The 20,603-nt window shown below is 41.5% G+C and overlaps 1 pseudogene; it reads left to right on the forward strand.

Annotated features, from left to right (window-relative positions):
- LOC117507768 overlaps window positions 1-19,421 on the forward strand; it is a 30,165-nt pseudogene extending 10,744 nt beyond the window's left edge.
- The last annotated feature ends 1,182 nt before the right edge of the window (window positions 19,422-20,603 follow it).

The following is a 20,603-nucleotide window of genomic DNA, read 5'->3' on the forward strand; positions in this document are numbered from 1 at the left end:
GAGGGTATTTTGTAATAGATTTCAGACGGGTAAATGTAGTCAGTTTAAAAAAAAATAAATTTAAATGGACTACACTTATATATATAATTTCCAGAAGAAAAAAAATTACATTTGTCATGAAAGTAGAAAGAGTGATGCATTAAGTTAGACAACAGACACTGTAAATTAAGTTCACACAAAGAATCAAAGGCACATTTTCTTATCCAGACTCTGTTGTCATAACATTACAATACAGAGCCGCTGAGCCAAAAGTGGAAATTACACCCTCGGGTAAGGGGCGCAACATGTGCACAGTTAATTGTGAATTGTTGTTTCCACTTTGGTCAAGTGTGTCCTGTGAGTCAAACCACAGAGAGATTGTGGGTGTGTTGTAATGATCATAGGTAGATCAGTGGGCGGGTCTCCCCATGACGTCAACAGTTTGGATGCAAACCTTAGCGAAATATGTCTTAGAACTCCATATTTGAATGAATTAATTTGTTCAGGCCAAAATGATGCTTATAGCAGCAGAGTTTGTGTGTTAAAATAAATAAATATATAAATAGGTATGGTGCATCCGTAAAGTATTCACAGCGCTTCACTTTTCCCACATTTTATTATGTCACAGCCTTATTCCAAAATGGACTGCATTCATTTTGTCCCTTAAAATCCTCCTCACAACACCCCATAATGACAACATGAAAAAGTTTAACATTTAATAATAAATTAAAATTGATTAAAAATAAAAACTAAGAAATCACGTTGGCATAAGTATTCACACCCTTTGCTCAATACTTAGTTGATGCACCTTTGGCAGCATTTACAGCCTCAAGTCTTCTTGAATGTGATGCCACAAGTTGGTGCACCTATCTTTGGGCAGTTTTGTCCATTCCTCTTTGCAGCACCTCTCAAGCTCCATCAGGTTGGATGGGGAGTGTCGGTGCACAGCAATTTTCAGATTTATCCAGAGTAGGATTGAAACAATTAGTCGAGTAACTCAAATATTTGATTACAAAAAAATGTTTGGGGCAAATTCTGTGCCTCGAAGCTCTGTTTAACATTGTAGTACATATGTCAGGCTTGTGTGTGGCGCTGTAACGTCCCCAGAAAAAAACAGAAGAAGACTAGAGCATGTGCATAAGCCGTGTAAGAGCTAATCAATGTAGCACCAAAGCTACAATTTTCCAACACCACACACAGAGTAAAATAAAGCCTTTAAAGAGAAAGACGGTCCACGCTGATCATCTGAAATAGACTTACTGCGCATTTACAGCAAAGCAGTGTGTTTGTCTGTTTTTAAAAACACACCGTTTGGTCCGCAGGCTGCTCTCTGCTCTACATGGGGAGTGGCTATTTGCCCGGCTGCTGCCTCTCTCTGCCCGGTGTGAGGGGCTCAGCACTCCCCTCACACCAGGCGAGTCACAGCTCTGTCCCCAGCCACACTGACAAACAGTCTCTGAAAGAAGATCCTCTCAGCAGAAGTCCACTCTTTCATCTGTGTTTTGTTCAGACTCGCACCGAGTATTTCGCTTTTTAATTTTGGCTTTTTTGGGCAACACACAACGCTTCACAAACATTTTAACTTAAATAATAAAATAATAATAAAAAAACTGACTGCGAGGCTTGCATGTTCAAGCTCCAGCTGAAATGCATCTGCTGAGAAAGAGGGATTAAAAAAGTAAATATTCATGCAGAGACCCAGTCCACCAACCTTAAAAAAAAAAATAAAAAAATAAAAAAAAAACACTTAAAAATGGTTAAATTTTACAAGTTGGGGAAAAACCAAAAAACAGAAAGCCACATCAACAAAATGTCAAGACTTTGGCCCGACTTTGGCTGAGTTCCTGACACAGAGAAAGATCCAAAATTTGTAAGACGTGAAAAATAAATAAATACCCAGGAAAAAAGAAAGGGAAACACTAAATTGACAATCTGTGTGATGGCGCAGCGACATTGTGCCATTGCTTAGAGAGAGCTCTGGACTGTTGATGTTTAAAAATGCAAAAGTACTTTTTATCAGATTACTCGATTAATCGCCAGAATAAATGGTAAAATAAATGGACTGCATTTATATAGCGCTTTTCCATCTGCATCAGACGCTCAAAGCGCTTTACAATTATGCCTCACATTCACCCCGATGTCAGGGTGCTGCCATACAAGGCGCTCACTACACACTGGGAGCAGTAGGGGATTAAAGACCTTGCCCAAGTGCCCTTAGTGATTTTCCAGTCAGGCGGAGATTTTGAGCCCAGGATCTTCTGGTCTCAAGCCCAACACCTTAACCACTAGACCATCACCTCCCCTAACCTAGAATAATTGATAGAATACTTGATTACTAAAATAATTGATAACTTTAGCCCTACTCCAGAGATTTTCAGTGAGATTTGGGTCTGGGCTCTTGGTAAGGTTAGATCTTACTTGTGTGAAGCGCCTTGAGGCAACTTTGTTGTGATTTGGTGCCATATAAATGAATTGAAATTGGCTGGGCCACTCAAGGACATTCACAGAGTTGTCCTGAATTCACTCCTTTGATTTCTTGGCTGTGTGCTTAGGGTCATTGTCCTGCTGAAAGATGAACCGTCACACCAGTCTGAGGTCAAGAGCGCTCTGGAGCAGGTTTTCATCCAGGATGTCTCTGTACATTGCTGCACTTATCTTTCCTTCAATCCTGACTAGTCTCCCAGTTCCTGCTGCTGAAAAACATCCCCACAGCATGATGCTGCCACCACCATGGTTCACTGTAGTGATGGTGTCTGGTTTCCTCCAAACATGACACCTGGTATTCACGCCAAAGAGTTCAATCTTTGTCTCATCACACCAGAGGATTTTGTTTCTCATGGTCTGAGAGTCCTTCAGGTGCCTTTTGGGAAACTCCAGATGGGCTGCCATGTGCCTTTTACTAAGGAGTGACTTCCATCTGGCCACTCTACCATACAGGTCTGATTGGTGGATTGATGCAGAGGTAGTTGTCCTCCTGGAAAGTTCTCCTCTCTCCAGAGGAATGCTGGAGCTCTGACAGAGTGACCATCAGGTTCTTGGTCACCTTCCTGACTAAGGTAAACTTCAGGCGGGCTGCCATGTGCCTTTTACTAAGCAGTGTCTTCCGTCTGGCCACTCTACCATACAAGCCTGATTGGTGGATGGGATCTCCACAGAGGAATGCTGGAGCTCTGACAGAGTGACCATCTGGTTCTTGGTCATCTCCCTGACTAAGGCTCTTCTCCCACAATCGCTCAGTTTAGATGGGCAGCCAGCTCTAGGAAGAGTCCTGGTGGATCCAAATTTCTTCCATTTATGGATGATGGAGGCCACTGTGCTCATTGGGACCTTCAAAGCAGCAGAAATGTTTCTGTAACCTTCCCCAGATTTTTGCCTCAAGGCAATGCTGTGTCAGAGGTCTACAGACAATTCCTTTGACTTCATGCTTGGTTTGTGCTCTGACGTGCACTGTCAACTGTGGGACCTTATATGTAGACAGGTATGTGGCTTTACAAATCATGTCCAGTCAACTGAATTTAACCCAGGTGGTCTCCAATTAAGCTATAGAAAAATCTCAAGGATGATCAGTGGCAAAAGCTGTGAATACTTTTGCGCACGTGATTTCTTTTTTTTATATATATAAATAAATTTGCAAAAAAAAAAAAAAAAAAAAATGTTTTTCGCCTTGAGATTATGGGGTATTATGTGTGGAATTTTGAGGGAAAAAATTAATTACATCTATTTTGGAATAAGGCTATAACATAATAAATAAATAAATGTATAAATAAATAACACAAGCCTTCGCACTTGTCTTTGATAAATGATTAATGGGTTGTCAAAAGAGTTTTTTTTTTTCCTGTTGTTGGACTGATTGGAAAGTTGAGTAATTATTTTGCACTTGGTGATTATCAGGATATGGAAGATAGTTGCTGATATATTTAAATGTCTGGGTTATTATATCCTTGCGAACAAAAACTGAAGGGAAATGGGCAGAGAGGATCATCATGCATTACGTTGAATGAATCATGTATGCTCAACTCCTTCTTCTCCTGGTGTGTGTGTGTGTGTGTGTGTGTGTGTGTGTGTGTGTGTGTGTGTGTGTGTGTGTGTGTGTGTGTGTGTGTGTGTGTGTGTGTGTGTGTGTGTGTGTGTGTGTGTGTGTGTGTTTTAATACATAGGATGACCAGATTGTTAATTCAGTTTCATCACAAATGATTTACTATCACTGGTTCATATAATACATGCAAGCAACTAGTGTGACACATCAGTGGGTTTCATTTTATCAGTTAACCAGTGATCTGTGATCATGCTGACAACATGATACCCCCTGGCTTGCCAAACTTTAATGGGTTCTACTTGATCATCAATTTTATATAGAAATATGTGAAGTTAATTATCTTGTCTTTTTGGACTCTGCAGACAGCAAGTATTTAGAAAATGTCATCTTGCACTTTGTAAAAACTGATAGAAATTTATTTCTTTTTTTAAACCAGTTCTTGATGCCTTATACAATAATCAAGTGGTGAACATGATTGAAAATTATTGTTTGCTGAACTGCTTCATTGGTGTTTTAGATTGTTGTTTGGACCAAAAACTAATTTTGACACCTAAGAAATTGGAAGTGGCATTTTTTCAGGCTTCTTTTTAATTGAACTAAGAAACTTATCACATTTATTTTGAAAACAGCTTAATTGATGAATGGAAGTAACCAGTTATTGAAAACTTAAAAAAAAAAACCTTTGAAGTTAAATGTTTGTGTCTTGGCTCTTGTTTGCCTATATAGCCACACCATTTCCAGTTTTTATGAACAGTAGTTTCAGGCTGGGGTCAGGGTAACGGTTTGGGTATTCCTGACTGTATTGGCACTCTATACAGCCAACTGGCAGCACCGTCAGTCAGTAGGAGAGCAATAGTCTGTGTGATGTATCTGGAAACTGAAAAGTGCCAAATGAAAAGCTGGTTTGTGATATGTTTTAGTCCTTGACCCTGACATTAGCCTGTTTTAGTCTTTACTGATAGCAACATCCTTAATGATATGAAGGCTCTGAATCTATCACTCATGTCTCAAATACTGATAGTCAGTTGAAAATTGGTGAATAATGTTAGCTAGCTAAACACTACAGGCTAAGTTATATTTGAGGCCTTCTACACTGGTAGCTTTTTTTTTTTAATTCCCCACATAAATAAAAAGGTAGTGACATAAAAGTTAGCCCCATATTATGATATAATGTACAGATGAACTGAATGACCGTCATTGTTTCAGGGAGGAGAAAATTATGCTTCTCTGGAATATGACAGCCCAAAAAACTAACTGGCTTGTGACCACGATGCCCAGTATAAGATCCTGGGATTGAGACGTGAATCCCTTCTACTGATGGCCTGGATTGAGTAAGTGGATGTTCCTTGTTTAGTCTTTGTTGGATCAATAGCATCAAGTAGACATTAAGGACTGTGTGGGTATTATTTTGTCCATGTCAGGTTTCAGCTGGCCTGCTGAAGCTATGGGGAGCTGTTGGAGCTGTCTGTACAGAGACCCCATCCGAGACAACCACCTCACTAAATTAAGGTTAGAAAAAGTTGGACACACTCTGTATGTGTATGCAACTGTGTATGCATGATCTGTACAATTTATTCTCACATTACATGTTGTAATACCTACCTGCCCTAGGTCACCAATGTGGATGATGAAGGCAATGAGCTGGGCTCTGGGATCATGGAGCTCACACCAGACTGAGCTTATCCTTCACACACGCAAGAGAGATGCCATCCGGTGGCCATATCTCTGCCTGCGCCGCTACGGCTATGACTCCAACCTGTTTTCTTTTGAGGGCGGTCGCCGCTGTCAGACGGGGCAGGGTAAGGAACTTGCTGGCTGGTCATTTACCTTATGAGCCTGTCATACCTTGATGATTTAGCCAGTGTATGCCGACATATGAAAATTTGGCAAATGCGCTGGCGTGTATTGATTAAGTTATGGATGTTTTGTATAAGTTGAGAGCACAATGAAGCATGCTGTTATACGTCATAGTACGGTGAGGTCATCCAAAAAATTTTGCACATGCACAATATTGTCATCGTATGACTTGTACGTCCCGCATACGTGGGCAATAAGTTGTAGTTAAGACTTAAGTTACCCATAAGTCGAAATACATTGAGATATTGTCTAGCGTACCCAAAACGTATTTCTAACCTAGCAGTAACGTGCTTTTTACCTATGTGTAACTTGTATTGAACTTATCTCCTACGCATATTGACATATGTAGACGCATTTGATGTGTTCCAGACAACCACAGAACTTAGTAAACGTGTCAGCTACAGTATAATGGCGTATTGGCAGCATTTTTTGAACTGTCGGCATACGCTGGTTAAATCGTCATGATGTGACAGCTGCATAACTTATTCGACGTAGCAGCGTATTCCCCAAATTTTCCATTAGTCGGCATGCGCTGAGTAAATCGTCAAGATGTGACAGGCCCATTAGGTTTACATGTGTGCACAGTGTTGTGACTGTGTGGTGTGTCTTCTAAGGGTGTTGTGTTTTTATTTTTGTTTGTTTTTTAGAGATCAATTTCAATTTATGTAATTTATATAGGGCCAAATCACAACAAAGGTGCCTCAAGGCGCTTCACACAAACAAGGTCTAACCTTACCAACCCTAGAGCAGGGGTATTCAACTTGTTCCAGAAAGGGCCGAGAGGGTGCAGGTTTTCTTTGCAACCACCCACTCCACCAGTTGATTTCACTGATTAACTGATTCCATCTGCGCAAAGTGATGTTAATCACTGAAATCACCTGGTGGAGTGGATGGTTGCAAAGAAAACCTGCACCCTCTCGGCTCTTTCTGGAATGAGTTGAATGCCCCTGCCCTACAGCAAGCACACAGGTGAGAGTAGTAAGGAAAAACTCCCTTTGATGATATTCAAGAAAAAACCTTAAGCAGACCAGACTCAGAGGAGTGACCCACTGCGTAGGCCATTCTAATAGGTAGGTTTTACCAAGTTTTACAAAGGTGAAGAAACAGAAAACAGGAATCAAAACAACATGACATAACAAAAGAATATGTATTTGACGAGAAGTCCACACAGGTGGTTTTGCCACAGGTAGGAGTCTTCCAGCATTCCTCATGCCGTCATTAGGCCTGTACCCGTGGCAATGTCTATACCAAACGCAGACTGCAGTGTGAAGTCTGTCAGTCCAGTGTCGCAGACTGAACGGTCCCACCTAAAAATCGGTCCATCCTGCCTTCACGGCACATGCATCATTAGCCACGGTTCACTGATTATCACCTCGTTTCTGCTTCAAACTGCACTCCAGTCATCATTTATCTCAGCGACAGATATCTGAAGCTTTTGTACAACAATCATTTATACATAAATTCAGAATTATTTCATCTTAAAAGAAGGAGGAAGTGATCAGAGTGCCGTGGCTACACGAGCTGCTAGCTGATGCGTTCACTGCGCGTCGGTCATTGAAGACGTCACAGAATAGCTTCTCGGTTTCTGCTTAAAACTGACTTTAGAATGATTTAAGAGGTTTTACCCTGTCATCTGATGGTTAATAATCCCATTAATCCATTTAATTACTTTGGATGAAGAGAATTTTTAGGGGGGACCGTTCGGTCTGCAACACCGGCACCCTTTGTTCAGTAGCTATCCCACTAGCTGTACTTCGGACAGAGAGAAAAATAGCACAGTTAATCTCCCGGAAAAATACACTTAAGGTTTAATACATCCATCCATCCATCCATCATCTTCTACCGGCGTAGTCCAATTAAGGGTCGCGGGGGGGCTGGAGCCTATCCCAGCTGTCATAGAGTGCGAGGCGGGGTACACCCATCAGCAGTAAATGACAGGCAAGCAGAGAAATACTAAGGTGATCACCGGCCGCTAGCCCAAAGCTTCTCTAACAGACCCAGAATTTTGATAGAGTTGAGGGGGTCAAGCAGACCATACTCAGAGGAGTGACACATTGTTTAGGACAATCTGACAGTAACAGCCAGCATGAAATGAAGTACAAATGGGAAAAAAAAAAAGACAGAAATGTCTTCAGCATGCAAAACAAAGTCCAGATCAGTTCTGATTCTAAAAAGGTCCAGTTTTAGGTCACTGTTAAAAATCCTTCTTGCCAGTTGTCTCGGGTGAGTGAGTGATTGTCCAGTGGTCCAGCAGGCTGCTACAAAGTCCCAGGTGCAGTTTCAGCGACAGCACTTCAGACGGAGAGAAAGAGAGCAGAATCATTCGCTGGGAACTAACAGCACCTAAAGCAATAGTTCCCAGCAGTAAATCACGAGAGAAAGCACAGAGGGTACTTATGTGTTTCTGGCAGCTAGCCCTTTGCTTCACTAATAAACCCAGAATTTAGATATAATAAAGCTGACACCTGCTCTGTTGTTAATAACACAACTTTTGAAGTAGAGGAAAAAAAATGGTGGATGCATACTACGCAGTATGCTAACCATACGAAAGGGAAAATGGATGAACGGTAAATGGACTGCATTTATATAGCGCTTTTCCATCTGCAGCAGACGCTCAACAGCACTTTACAATAGTGCCTCACATTCACCCCGATGTCAGGGTGCTGCCCACAAAGCAATGAGATGAGTCTTTAATCTGGTTCTTGAATTACTCCAGAGAATCAGACTGTTTTATCTCTGCAGGTGTATTGTTCACAGAACAGGCGCAAGATAGGAGAAAGCTGTGGCATGCTGACTTCTTTATAACCTCACAGACACATACTGTAGTGATCCTGTGTCTTGAGGAATGCAAAATATGGGCCGTTATGTAAGGTTTAATTAGGTTGAGCAGGTAGGGAGACGCTAGTCAATGAAGGATTTGTAAGTTAGTAACAAAGCATTAAAATCAGACCTTGCAGGGACCCAAAGTCAATGAAGGGAGTCCAAAATCAGGGTGATTTGGTTAATCTTTCTGCTTCTAATCAAAGTTCTAGCAGCAGCATTGGGAACCAGTTGGAGACCTCTACTGCTGTACTGTGGTAACCCAAAGAAGAGGATGTTGCAGGAATCCAGTCTGAAAGAGACAAAGGCATAATCAGAGTCTCTGGCGTCAGCCATAGACAGGATAGGACAAAATCCTTGCAGTATACGGAGGTGGCAGAAAGCAGTCCTCATGAGTTCTCTAATGGGTAGGTTAGGTTTCTTCAGAATTTTTTTTAATCACTGCAGATTAAAACATTGAGGAACAGAACCCGAGGCTAATGACACTTTAATCATTTTCAACATAGTAGGCCCAAGTGTAACCCACAGGTCATAAACAGTTCAAAAAGACAGGTTGTTCTTTAGTGGAGGTACAGGTTTCATCAGCGTATCCAGCAGAATATCCTATCAGAGATGGTTGCCACGTCAGTAGCAGGATCTGTTGGTGGAATCAGAGCATGCTGGGATATATTTGACCTAATATCTTCTATTTTCTCTTCAAAGTAATCGAAGAAATCCTGAGCTAAAATGGAGAGTGACTTACAGGTGGCTGACCTTGAATAAGTGTAGCCACCATGTCAAACAAGAACTTTGAATGATGCTTTTTTGATTCTCAAATCAGTGTATAGAACCACTTAGTAGCCAGTAGTGCATGTTTATAGTACAGAATAGCATCATGCTATGCCGAAAGGAGAAGAAGAGAAGACAAGGCCATCTACTGATTGATCATGGGCAGAAAGTGATGCCTAAGATATCAGGCAGTCTGTCAACAAGTTCATTTATGGATGAGGACCTTATGTGGTGCTGAGATGTATCTCATCTCAGTGGACAGGGTCATGAAACTGCAAACTTATAAGTGAGTGATCTGAAACGTAAGAAACACAGCAAGTACACCACTCATGCCTTACGTGTTTGACAGTGATTCATGCACATTAATTTTTTGTGAAGCTGTGACACCATATGTTTTGTGTGGTCTTGACCTTTGATCAGCTTTGTCCAATATGGACCCACATGATCTTTGACTGACACACAACCTTAATTTGAGTTAATCAGTTATGCCCGTGATTTTGACTTTTCCAATGCACCCAGTATGAAAGGTCATATTGCCAAAAGCAAATGTGATGCTTTTTATTTGTGTCTAATAGTATAACTGTAGTTTTAACCAGTTCCTTGAAATAGTCATTCCCCTGTAAATATCCTCTACATGGATGCACTGAGCTGATACTTTGCCCTTGAACTAAATCCGTTTTCCCTTGGCTGACCCTCACTCCTTTCACCAGGTTTGTTTGAAATTCTCTAAAAAGTCTATGTGTTGCACGCAAACATACTGTGCATACAGAAAGTATTCACAGCACTGTACCTTTTCCACATGTACATAAGAAATCCCATGTACATACGTATTCACAACCTTTGCTATGAAGCACAGAATTGAACTCAGGTGCCTCCTGTTTCCACTGATCATCCTTGAGATGTTTCTACATCTTAATTGGAGTCCGCTTGGGGTAAATTCAGTTGATTGTACATGATTTGGAAGACACACACCTGTCTACATATAGGGTCCACAATGACAGTGTATGTCAGAGCACAAACCAAGCATGAAGTCAAAGGAATTGTCTGTAGACATCCGAGACAGGATTATCTCAAAGCACAAATCTGGGGAAGGGTACAGAAACATTTCTGCTACCTTGAAGGTCTCAATGAGCACAGTGGCCTCCATCACTCGCAAATGGAAGAAGTACAAATCCACCAGGACTGTTCCTAGAGCTGGCTGCCTGTCTAAACTGAGCGATCGGGGGAGAAGAGCCTTAGTCAGGGAGATGACCAAGAACCAGATGGTCACTCTGTCAGAGCTCCAGCATTCCTCTGTGGAGATCCCATCCACCAATCAGGCTTGTATGGTAGAGTGGCCAGATGGAAGACACTGCTTAGTAAAAGGCACATGGCAGCCCACTTGGAATTTGCAAAAGGCATCTGAAGGACTCTCAGGCCATGAGAAATACAATTCTCTGGTCTAATGAGACAGTGATTGAACTCTTTGGCCTGAATGCCAAGATCATGGTAGGAGGAAACCAGGCACCATCCCTACAGTGAAGCATGGTGGTGGCAGCATCCTTCTGTGGGATGTTTTTCAGCAACAGGAACTAAGAGACTAGCCAGGATTGAGAGAAAGATGTATGCAGCAATGTACAGAGACATCCTGGATGAAAACCTGCTCCAGAGCGCTCTTGTCATCAGACTGGGGTGACAGTTCATCTTTCAACAAGCCTAAGCACACAGCCAGAGAGATCTGAGAGATCTGAAAAATGGCTGTGCACCAATGCTGTCCACCCAACCTGATGGAGCTTGAGAGGTGCTGCAAAGAGGAATGGGCAAAACTTCCCCAAGATAGGTTCTCCAAGCTTATGGCATCATATTCAAGAAGACTTGAGGCTGTAATTGCCAAAGGTACATCAAAAAAGTATTGCACAGAGGGTGTGAATATGATACTGTATGTGGTTTCTTAGTTTTGTTATTTTTAATAAATTTGCAAAAAAAAAAAAAAAAAAAATCATATGTCATTATGGGATGTTGTGACGAGAAATTTTGACGGGAAAAATGAATTTGCTCATTTTGGAATAAGGCTGTAACATGACAAATGTGGAAAAAGTGAAGTGCTGTGAACTACTTTCTGGATGCACTGTATAGGACACAAAACTATACTCACCATATTGCAGTACTTTTGGGTGTGGACTTTCCAAGTTGATGAATTGTTGAGTATTTTACAGTCATCGTTCAGGAATGCAAAACAGTAGGCAATGTATGGTAAATCTGTATGGAGTAGACAGTCTCAAACACTGAGTGAGTGTACAAGGAGGAGACTGAGAGAAGCCGCCAAGACACCCCTTACAAATGTGGAGGAGTAATATAATGGGGATCTGTAGCTGTGATTGGAGAAACTGTAAAATTAAAATTCCAGCCGCAGTTTAACCAAAAAAGCACTTGGGAGACTCAAGCCCAGATTTCTTGAACAAACTCCTTCTCTGCTCTACTCCACTACAAAGCTATGTAAGATTTTTGTAAAAACTTTGTTATAAGAAAAAAAAACATTTTTGGTGTTGATCTAAGTTGTATCCAGGAGTTATTCCCACGTGCAACCATTGCATCTTATTGCGGTTCATTTTTATGACATGTCCTGTGTTAGTGATATAATGCCTCAGTGGCGCTATCTGTTGTTACAAACGCTGTCTTTGCTGTTTCCTCCTCGTGGCATAAGTGCATGGGATTTATGGGTGGAGAGAACTGCAGTCTAACAATGTTATTATTTTTCTGTTTGGTCAGGATCTTTGCATTTAAGTGTTCCCGGGCAGAAGAGATCTTCAATCTGCTTCAAGAGCTGATGCAGTGTAACAGCATCAATGTGGTGGAAGAGTCGATGAGGATGACTCACAGTGGTCACACACCAGACATGGACATGTCTCGCACACCACAGACTCCCAACAGTGAGTCATAGACACACACACGGTCAGTGGTGGGCACAGATAACCAAAAAATTAACTTCGATAACAGATAATCAGATAACTGAAAAGTTGTCTTTGATAAATAGAAACTGTAAACCACCCAAAAATGTATCGGAAGTTAGAGATAACCGATAAATTCCAGTGTTGTCGCTGGTACATTTGCAACTACTAACAAGCTGAATTTGAGTTTTAACACAACGATCGCTTTTGGAAGCAACAAAAGACTCAAACAATGAGTCAGCATTCAATGTTTGAACATACTGCCCCCTGCTGGAAGCTACCTCTGCTACAGCACTGAAGCACCCTAAGAGCAGTCCACAAAAGCCACTCTCTACCAATCACAATGCTCCGGTCAGGCGGAGGTCTTGAAAAATAAAGGCATCCTGACTTATGGTTTTGTGTGAATACTGATAGAAGAACTCCATTAATGTCAATTCTGTCATTTTGTACAAAGTTAAAATATAACATATATCTTTTAATGTTGAATAATGCACCAATTCTGAGGTTTGTAACACACACAGACAGATCGCAAAGGATTCTGGGTAAAATGTGCCTCTGCAAAACACGATTGTTCAGTCATTCATTATGTAAACCAACACGTTACTGTGACGTGTGTCGTGTGTTGGTGTTTACAGATAATTGAGATAAATGTGCTTTTTGTAAAAATATTCCATTTTTTATTTGTAAAAACAGGCATTTTTACGGAGCCTGGAAGTGTCATCACAAAATGTTTTACATGTGGAGAGAATGTGCACACGTTTTATGATGTAAACGTGCACTTCAATATTGTTGACACATAAATGTTGGCTTTACACTGTGCGAGAGAATTTTTTGGACCGAGTTTCAGTTTAATCGCGCGTCCTGCATCGTGTAGTGTACATGGAGTAACAAGCTGCGTTTAACATCTGACGACCACCTCCTGATCGCCGATCGTATGGTCGAATGAAAATCAAACTTGTTTGATATTATTCTGGTCGGCCGTCGTGAGGGTATCCTGCTGCTACAGAGCTACAAGTGTCCAACCGCTCGCACTGTGCCTGTGCAAACACCGCAGAGCTGTCTTGTAATGTTTTTTGTTGTTGTTGTTTTGTTTTTAAACTTAATTTGTAAATAAATAAATAAATAATACTGCCATGAACACCACTGGCCAGTAGATGGCAGTAGAGGCCTTGAAATCTTTCCAAAACAAAATCCCAGATAATCCGTCTGCTACATTTAAGATGCGTGGAATTTAACAAACACAAATACAATAACGTCTATAAACCAGAGAATATATTCACGAGAGTTTTAGGCACTAGAGTTTAATGCTGCTGTCCGTGGAGCCTGAACAGAGTGTCTGAAATGCATTTGTCCTGTCATGACACTCTGTTCTACCCATAATGCACTGCTGGGCTCAGCATGTGCTCACAAAACCTTAAAAATTAGCACATTATTTTAAAACTAAAACATACGAGGTCTATTAGAAAAGTATCCGACTTTATTATTTTTTTCGAAAACCATATGGATTTGAATCACGTGTGATTGCGTCAGACAAGCTTGAACCCTCGAGCTCATGCGTGAGTTTTTCCACGCCTGTCGGTTACGTCATTCGCCTGTGAGCAGGCTTTGAGTGAGGAGTGGTCCAGCCCCTCGTCGGATTTTCATTGTCAGGAAATGGCGGAATGATTTGGGCTTTTTTTCCATCAGAATTTTTCAGAAACTGTTAGAGACTGGCAGCTGGAAACCATTAGAAAAATTTATCTGGCTTTCGGTGAAAATGTTACGGGCTTGGTAGAGAATAAGGAGTGTTACTGTCACTTTAAGGACGGGCCCCCAGCGGCTGTGGGGGTATTCTCTACCAAGCCCGTAACATTTTCACCGAAAGCCAGATACATTTTCTAATGGTTTCCAGCTGCGAATCTCTAACAGTTTCTGAAAAAATTCTGATGGAAAAAAAGCCCAAATCATTCCGCCATTTCCTGGCAATGAAACAATCACGAGGGGGCTGGACCACTCCTCACTCAAAGCCTGCTCACAGGTGAATGACGCAACCGACAGGCGTGGAAAAACTCACGCATGTGCACGAGGGTTCAAGCTTGTCTGACGCAATCACACGTGATTCAAATCCATATGGTTTTTGAAAAAAATAAGGTCGGATACTTTTCTAATAGACCTCGTATATCTGATATTGTTACTTTATAAAACTTCAGACATGACAGTAATTTTAAATAACTTGTCCAAAATTAGTTTTGTTAAAAATTTGAACCATAAGTTAAAAATGTATGCCTCTGGATGACTTCGGTGATATTGCCAGCGTATCAGTATGGTATTAAAGGAAATTATTTATTTATTTTTTGTGTGTGACTAGTTCTCCTTTGCCTGCAGAGGTAGAGTGGTTTTTCCTGGAATTATCTCTCTACTGTTTGCAGAGGGTAGAACTATATATACTCAACAAAAATATAAACGCAACACTTTTGGTTTTGCTCCCATTTTGTATGAGATGAACTCACAGATCTAAAACTTTTTCCACATACACAATATCACCATTTCCCTCAAATATTGTTCACAAATCAGTCGAAATCTGTGATAGTGAGCACTTCTCCTTTGCTGAGATAATCCATCCCACCTCACAGGTGTGCCATACCAAGATGCTGATTAGACACCATGATTAGTGCACAGGTGTGCCTTAGACTGCCCACAATAAAAGGCCACTCTGAAAGGTGCAGTTTTGTTTTATTGGGGGGGGATACCAGTCAGTATCTGGTGTGACCACCATTTGCCCCATGCAGTGCAACACATCTCCTTCGCATCATCCGTGAAGAGAACACCTCTCCAACGTGCCAAACGCCAGCGAATGTGAGCATTTGCCCACTCAAGTCGGTTACGACGAACAACTGGAGTCAGGTCGAGACCCCGATGAGGACGACGAGCATGCAGATGAGCTTCCCTGAGACGGTTTCTGACAGTTTGTGCAGAAATTCTTTGGTTATGCAAACCGATTGTTTCAGCAGCTGTCCCGAGTGGCTGGTCTCAGACGATCTTGGAGGTGAACATGCTGGATGTGGAGGTCCTGGGCTGGTGTGGTTACACGTGGTCTGCGGTTGTGAGGCTGGTTGGATGTACTGCCAAATTCTCTGAAACGCCTTTGGAGACGGCTTATGGTAGAGACATGAACATTCAATACACGAGCAACAGCTCTGGTTGACATTCCTGCTGTCAGCATGCCAATTGCACGCTCCCTCAAATCTTGCAACATCTGTGGCATTGTGCTGTGTGATAAAACTGCACCTTTCAGAGTGGCCTTTTATTGTGGGCAGTCTAAGGCACACCTGTGCACTAATCATGGTGTCTAATCAGCATCTTGGTATGGCACACCTGTGAGGTGGGATGGATTATCTCAGCAAAGGAGAACTGCTCACTATCACAGATTTCGACTGATTTGTGAACAATATTTGAGGGAAATGGTGATATTGTGTATGTGGAAAAAGTTTTAGATCTGTGAGTTCATCTCATACAAAATGGGAGCAAAACCAAAAGTGTTGCGTTTATATTTTTGTTGAGTGTACATCTGTTAGGAAACTTTTACCAGGTAGGTCTCAACTGATTTTAAATTTTAAAAATGTTTGCTGTTGTTCAGCTGGGTTTACTGCGTTATCGGTCTAAAAGCTATCGGAGGACAACTCATCGGAAGATAATTAGTCCGATAATGGTTTTTAAAGTTATCTAAAAAGATAATCCGATAACGAAAACATTATCTTCGATAATTATCTGTTATCGGATTATCGGAAGTGTGCCCACCACTGCACACAGTCCAGCAAAAAAATACATTTCATTGGACAATACTTGTTAAACTTTCATGCAACAGTACAGCAGCATAACTGGCAGATTTTTTTTCTTATTAATAGACTTGATTCTTGTCAGAGCATCTGCGTATCACCAAGTGGCTCAGCAGCCATTCTGTGTTACATATTGCAATATTGCTAGGTACACTGTATTAAATAGGTTCAATGTTGGTGAACTCACAGCATGTTTGCTTATATATATTTTCAAAAAAAAAAAAGAATAAATAAATATATATATATATATATATATATATATATCAGGGCTGTGAAAATTCCGCAGATTTCATCACGGGGAGGCGGGGCGGGGTGTTAGTGTTGTACTCTTTAATCGTGAACATCACTGAGTTTTTAAAATGCTTATCGCAAAGCGTTCTCTTTTTTACGACACCGTGTAAGTTTTATAAGTCCGCGGACACTGATCTGTGTGTTACAGATACAAATCAGTTTCCTCGGACCCGCGGAGTTTCACGGAGGAAAAATGCCACTCAAAGCGTAAACTCAAAGCAGGACTGGTTGTTTGCTGCGGCGACGCTGTGTGGGTCCTGTGCGCCGCTTAAGCTAAACGTAGCATGTGGACATCCCAAACTTTTAGTGCTTTCAAGTTTTTAAAAGAAGATTTGTGCAGCATGTCTGTGTCACGTACTGATGTCGCACAGAGAGAAGATGGCGGAAAGACTGTTTAAAAAAGTCTTATAAGGAAGGACAAGAATCCGTGGAATTGTCGCTGGCTTCATCTACACACCTGAAAGATAAAAGAAACGGGAAAAGTGAACTGTGCCCTCTCTGGAAAACACGGTAAGAATTTTTCTCTCCCTGGAAAATAATTCTGCTGTTCAAACAGGATTTTAGACAAGATTATGTGACTTTTTTCACTAATCTAGACTTTCTTTCATTGTAAAAAAAAGACATTGTGGCTTTGAATGGATTTAGGCTGCATGAATTTACACAAAAATATGACTTTTTACTATAAGGTATGTTATTGATATTTTACCATGATTTTCCAAATATTCTACAAGCTTTAGCTGTGGTTTTTGAAATGCTGTAACAGTCTTCATAAATTTCATGTAGTTTAATTGTTCTGAGTTAATGTGTAATTTGGTTTACAATTAAAAGGAAAATCATTCCAGGTCCTGCTTCCATGTCATATTCTGTTATTTCAACATCATCATTGACAGGTCAAAAGGTTGAATGTAGGATCATTTAAATATCCACTCATTTTGAGAATTGTTCTTCCAGGAGATGCTGAAAAAGTATCATTAGATAAAATTTAATATATATATGAGCTGAACTCAAATATCTAAAACATTTTCTATACAGTGGTTACAGTGGTACATTTTAAGGCTGTAAAACCCCTCACTACACACTTTATACACTTTTCTCAAACAGGAATTAACATTTTCATTAACATTAGTCCAAGTCCATTGAATTTGGATTCTGCTGCAACACAAATGTTATTTTGACCCATAGTGATAAACATACATTTTCATGCTTCCAGCTCCAGCATTCCCTGTCCCAATGTTTCCCAATGGATACCCTGGTTGTCCAATCAGAGGTGAAGCCTCCCAACCATCTCTTGCTGATGATCATGGACGTGGTCTCATGAGTTTTGGAAGACCAGGTATGACCAATCCATGCCTATTCTTTCAATTCTGCTCATCATGGTGTCAGTGTGAGTGTGTGAGTTCACAGTCTGAGCCTCTGTTCATGTTCCCTAACAGACTCACACATACGTGAACACAGTTACTATGGAGGGCGATCTCTCGATGCGTCACTGTGTTCACTCCCCTGCCTGAGGTGCGGCCCAGCTCGTTCCCTGAAACAGCACGAGGAGCCATGCCGATTGGGGGCCAAGGTAGCGCACCGTCCAACATGCGGTGCTGTCCCCTTGAGGAACACAAAGATCCTCAGGTGTTCTTGCAGCCATCGTCGCAGGAGGTCAAATTCATGCTGGGCCCAACTCCAGCACAACGCCATCTGCTGGAACGGGAGCGAGAAAGGGAGAGACTTGGGCACAATCCTCATAACCTTCAGCCAGTAGAGGGTGCAACAGGCTCAGAGACAGAAGGAGATGAGCCTTCTTTGCACATGTGCAATTCTCACTCTTATCACCATTTCCATCACCACATGCACCGGCATCCAGGCCACGAGCACTCAGAGGAATGCCAGAGTGGCGAACTCACTTACGAAAACATCAATGGTCTGAGGAGCAGCCGAAAGCAAAGGCTTAGTCCCAGTAGCGTGTCCCAGTCTGTGGCATCAAGTAGTAGCAGCAGCACCACCGGGGACAGCCATTCGCACTCCATACTCCACTCACTTGCCCATGGCCCTTCGTCATTACCAGTGCAGGGCTATGCATGTGAGAGGGGTGCGGGTGGAGGTCATCGTCGGACTACCCTACTTAACTATGAGAACTTGCCCTCTCTACCCCCAGTGTGGGAGTACAGTGCTCTGCATCGAGATGATGAGCAGGAAGAGGATGATGATGAGCAAGATGACGATGAATATGAAGAAGAGGAGGAAGATTTTGATGAGTACGAGTTCTCTGAAGGCCCTGGGACACCCAATGGTTACCATCAGGATGGCAGAGGTATCCACAGAGATGCCCTGCAGCATTATGTCAATACAGAGCAGGTCCAGCCACCCCGTCTTCGACAACGCCTGCCCCCCACATCCACGGCCATGTGAGCCAGACAGAGGGGGGCAATATTTAGCTTTGATTTCCGCAGGCAGTCAAGGGCAGGGCCGGGAGGCTGCGAGCATGGTCACATGCCCCCAACACGGCAGCTTAATTATATCCAGGTGGACCTAGACGGTGAACCACCCTGCCTCAGCAGTGGGGGTGCCCAAACACAACCACAGCACCAGCGTCTACCACCCAAAAAGTGTGGCCAACAGGCACCCCGGCGCAGTGAATGCTACGCAGTCATTGACCTTAAGAAAACAGCTGCCATGTCCAACCTGCAGAAAGCTCTGCCCAGAGATGATGGGACTTCCCGGAAGACTCGCCATAACAGCACAGACCTGCCTCTGTAAGTGGTGTTCAGACTGAAGCGGAAAGATGACGACAGATGAAGGCTTATCCTCCTTTTAGCACACTGGACCCTTCACTGTCATCTATCCATTCTACTGTTGGGCTGACTGATACAGTACAGGTACCTAATTAGAAAACTTAATGAAACCTATCTGTGTATATAAAAAGAAATGAGGAATCTCTAAGGAGAATTTGCTATGTATTTCCAAGTTATTTATTAGATGTGGTGTGAAGCTCTCTTGGGTATTCGCAGTATCTGCAAATTTCAATGCATAGAGCTACAACCTCTTTTTTTCAGTGGAAGTAATCATTGCCAAATTTTGTTTTCTTAAACTCATCTCCACTCAGAAATGATATTTTACTGTTTCTGTCATTTACTTATTTAACATAGTGAGTTGGAGCATTTCCTGCATCCATGTGGTTCTACATTTAAGAAAGTCAAAAATATCATTATTACAGAAGATAGTAGTGGTTGGCACGAATGAAGATGAACAATTCAGCCAAGATACTTCATACCTCATCAAAAGCATAATTATTAGAAGAAACATTTATGTGGTATATGCTCATACAGTATTTTGCACACAGTCCTTTTGAGTTGTACATATAAGTCATGTTTTAGAAATAGTTTTATCCAATCAGTTTGAGCATTGGTTACAATTTAAAAACTAAATTGAAATGCTTGGCATTCTCACCAAATGGCAATATTAAGTTGGAGAATTTAAGCAATGCGATTGCAGTTAATAGTAGCACATATGAATAAATAAGCTTTAGCACCATCCTGTCCACATGCAACATATGGAAACGTAGCATTTCACCCTTCATGCAGACTGGTAGGAGTTTGATGCTTGTCACATTGCACTTTTAACATATGGAAATTAAATGCTTATTACGGGGGGGTGGGGGAGGGTGTCACTCTTCCCACTTAACTGGAACCATCACGACGGCTGTTTTTTGTTTGTTTGTTTAGTTTTACCGAAAGCTCGGGGCCAAATATTTCATGGACATTTTTACTCGTTGTTGTAGATAGAATTTATTTAAAGGCTTCATGCAGACATGGATGACCTCAGATAGTGGCATTAAGCTATAACCTCGCATATAATGTGCCAATTCCACAGTTTGTCACTTACCAGTTGTGTACGGTTCTCTTTAAAGGCTAATCCAGTATACTGAAAAGTCAGTCAGGAAATGTTTTGTGAGGCTTTTTAATCAATATTTTTTTAAATGGATATTTATTTATTTATTTATTGCATTATTTATTTATTCATTCTTTTTCTTTTAGTTATATAAACTATTTCAGTTTTTAATGTGATAACCAGCTTTTTTCTCAATCCAGTTGGTGATACGGAGACCAAAGTTTCACCTCA

The sequence above is a fragment of the Thalassophryne amazonica genome, chromosome 3 (assembly GCF_902500255.1).
Source record: "Thalassophryne amazonica chromosome 3, fThaAma1.1, whole genome shotgun sequence".
NCBI classification, from domain to species: domain Eukaryota; kingdom Metazoa; phylum Chordata; class Actinopteri; order Batrachoidiformes; family Batrachoididae; genus Thalassophryne; species Thalassophryne amazonica.